At 37.4% G+C, this 3,619-nt stretch overlaps 1 non-coding gene across 1 annotated transcript; it reads right to left on the bottom strand.

Annotated features, from left to right (window-relative positions):
• Position 1: 1 nt before the first annotated feature.
• Positions 2–1,066, bottom strand: LOC100471243. The gene has a single exon (XR_002141644.2). It is a non-coding gene; the product is annotated as a ras-related protein Rap-1b (transcript).
• Positions 1,067–3,619: the final 2,553 nt, after the last annotated feature.

Genomic DNA, 3,619 nt, shown 5'->3' with positions numbered 1-3,619 from the left:
ATTATGCTAAAATAGTGGTGCTTTTAGGATTTACATTATTGTACTCTCCAATACAAAGTATGGGGCATGTTGAAGTATACAGTACACCATTTTCATACATGTACAACATCGGTGGATGAAAAATGTCTTTTAGCAGTAATACTGGATTGTAGCCTCTGGTTTTACCGGCTGCATACTCTAGGACTATTATATAAGTAAAAATCTCTCTTGTGATACTGGAAAGTGATTAGAATGTGCAAGCTGATGTAGTCGCTTTCATCCGCCTCTTAAAGGGTACCACCACCGAAAGTCCATTTAAGATGTTGGTAGGTTTAACAAAGTTGGAATGCTGGCACTGTTGAATTGGGCAACAGTTCTTCAGACCTGGCTCAGAGCTACAATGCATTTAATATATTAAAGCAGCTGACATGTTGACTTTTTGCGGATCTTCCCAGGCACTGGAGTTTTTCTGTTAATTTGCCGCGCTAGGTCATAAAAGATCTCATTAACATTTATTTTTGATTTTGCCAAAGATTCTAAGAATGCACAGTTGTTCCATTGTCTTGCTAGATTTGGACCTTGTTCCTTTCCTACAACTCTTTCATCTTCCAAGTCACCCTTATTACCAACCAGAATCATTGGAACATCATCAGTGTCTTTAACTCGAAGAATCTGCTCTCTCAGATCTTGTAAATCATTAAATGTGGACTGTGCTGTGATGGAATAAACTAATGCAAAGCCTTGTCCATTTTTCACGTATAAGTCTCTCATTGCAGTAAATTGTTCCGTTCCTGCAGTATCCAAGATTTCAAGCATACACTGCTGTGCATCTACGTCAGCTTGCTTTCCGTAAGAATCTTCTCTCGTAGGATCATATTTTTCAACAAAAATTCCTTGAACAAACTGTACAGTCAGAGCAGATTTTCCAACGCCTCCTGAGCCAAGAACGACTAGTTTATACTCACGCATGGTGCAAACCTGTCAAAAGCTAGTCCCTCTCACGCTGTCACCGGGTCCCCGCAGCCCGCGTCGCCCCGCGCCTCGCGCTCCCTCCGGGTCGCTGCTCCCGCTGGTTTACACGCCTGACTCTGGGCGAGGTTTGGCGGTGTCGCCTTGACGTCAGGCGTTCAGCCTCGCTCTCGCTCGATAAGCTATACTTTTTGATTTATTATTTTTGAAGTGATTACTCTAAGATTTACAATATTCAATTTTAATTTATCACAGTCCAAATAGGAATAATATTATGCCACTTGATATATAATATACAGATCTTAGAACATTATACTTCTGTTTTCTATCTGCTATTTGTGCTATTTTGTTCTTGTCACATTTTATTTCTCCTATAATATTAAACCCACAATACACTTTTACATTTTGCCCTAAATATTCAATTATCAGGGCACCTGGGTGGCTCAGTCAGTTGAACATCTGGCTCTTGATTTCAGCTCAGGCTGTGATCTCAGGGTCATGGGATTGAGCCCCGTGTCAGATTCTACACTGGGCACGGAGCCTGCTTGGGATTCTCTCTCTCCTTCTCCCTCTGCCCTTCCCCTGCTCATGCTCTCTCCCTCTCTTAATAAATAAATAAATAAATAAATAAATAAATAAATAAATAACATCTTCTAAAAAATAAGTAAATATTCAATTACCTTTTTAAAGGAATTTTTTTAATTTTTTAAATAAAAAAATATTTACCATATATTTGCCAATTTTTGCACTCTCCATTTCTTTGAAGCAAATTCTTGCAGCTTGTGTTTGTCTGAAAAAGATTTTATTTTACTTACATTTTCAAGGGATTATTTTCCCTGAATACAGAATTAAGATTGCCAGAACGTATCTATCATCTATCTATCATCTATCTATCTATCTATGTATCTATCTATCTATCTATCTATCTATCTATCTATCTATCTATCACCTATCTGCTATCAGTCTATCTAGGTCCCTTTAATATATCATTACTTTGTCATCTTCTGGTCTGCATAGTTTCTGACAAGAAGTCTACAATCATTCTTACCTTTGTTCTTTTGTTCATATGCCCACTCTTGCTCTGCTTTTAAGAATTTTTCTGCCACTGTTTTTCAGCTACTTTATTATAATGTTTCATGGTGCAGTGTGTGTATGTTTATCCTACTTTGGATTTGTTGAGCTCGTCTGGTTATGTAATTTTCATCAAATTTGGACACATTATTTCTTCACATAATTTTCTGGTTTTTTTTTTTCTCTTTTAGGGATTTCAATTACCATCATGTTAGAGAACTTGATTTTTTCCATAGCTCACTGAAGCTCACTGGTTGTTGTTGGGTTTTGTTTTGTTGTTGTTGTTGTTTGTGTGTTTGTTCTCTTCTCTCTATGCTTCATTTTAGATAAATTCTGTTGTTATATCTGCAGGCTCATTGACTTATTCTTCCACAGTATCTAATATACTATTATTCCTTCCACCAATTTTTAAAAAAGCATCAGCTATAATATTCTTCATCTCTTTAATTTCCATTTATTCTTTTAAATGGATCCCATCTCTCTCCTTACCATGTTTATGTTTTCCTTTGAATATTAAAATATAGTTATAATTTTTGGTGTAATTTCCTTGTCTACTAATTCCATCATCTCTGTCATTTCTGATTTGCTTCTAAGGACCGATATCTCTCCCTGTTATGGACATTAGGAGGGATTTTTCTAATCTTTTCAGGATACTGTAAATGCTATCGTTTACGTCTGAAAATTGTTTTCTTGTACAGAGTGGTGCAACTTTGTTTTGGAAGGCAGCTAAGTTACTTGAAGACCAGACTGATCCCTGTGAGACCTGGTTTTAAGCTTTGCTAGGAGGCAAGTCTAGAAAAACCTCACTCCATCAAAAGTTCAGTCCTAACAATGTGGCATGACAGCTCTGGAGTCTTCAGTTAATGGGCCAGCTTGTCACCGAGGCCTCTCTACACTGTCAGAATTTAAATATTCCCCTTCCTTCCCTGAGTGACTGGTATTCAGTCAGCTTACAACACCCCACTCATTTCTTTCTGATCTCTGTGAAGATTTATTATACCCAGGAGCAGCTGAGCACTCAGCAAACACTCAAGAAGATTGTATACAGATGTCTGTAGCCCTTCTTCTGGGAAGGTCCATCCCCTCTGGAACTCTGCCCTGTGACTTCATGTGGCCCCAGCCTCCCTAAACTCTGACCTCTCTTTCTTCAACTCATGAGGCCATTGGGCTCCATTTCAGTCCCCTCTTCTGTGTCAAGAGCTTGAAAAATGCCTGCAGGCAGAATGCTGGGCAATCAGAAGACTTATCTCTTTAGTTTTTCTATTATTACAGATCACACTACTGTGCTATTTATTGTCCAACGTCTGGAAACAGTTGTCTAATCTATTTTGTCCAGTTCTCAAATTGTTTACAGTGAAAGGGGAAGTCTGAGCCTGTTTTTCCTCATGGCCAGAGATGGAAGTCCTTATTTTTTAACTTCCTTTATTTCAAGCATTATTTCCCCCTTATCATTTACGTATTTATATATATTTGTGTTTCTCCCTTTTTTTTTCTTAAATAGAGTTGTCTACTTTGTTGTGGTTTTTTTCCCATGAACTAGATTTTAATTTATTATGTTTGCTATTTTTTAAATTTGTAACTCATTAATTGTTGCTTTTAT

Source organism: Ailuropoda melanoleuca, unplaced genomic scaffold (assembly GCF_002007445.2).
Source record: "Ailuropoda melanoleuca isolate Jingjing unplaced genomic scaffold, ASM200744v2 unplaced-scaffold21814, whole genome shotgun sequence".
Taxonomy (NCBI): domain Eukaryota; kingdom Metazoa; phylum Chordata; class Mammalia; order Carnivora; family Ursidae; genus Ailuropoda; species Ailuropoda melanoleuca.
This window is presented reverse-complemented; position numbering and strand designations above follow the sequence as displayed.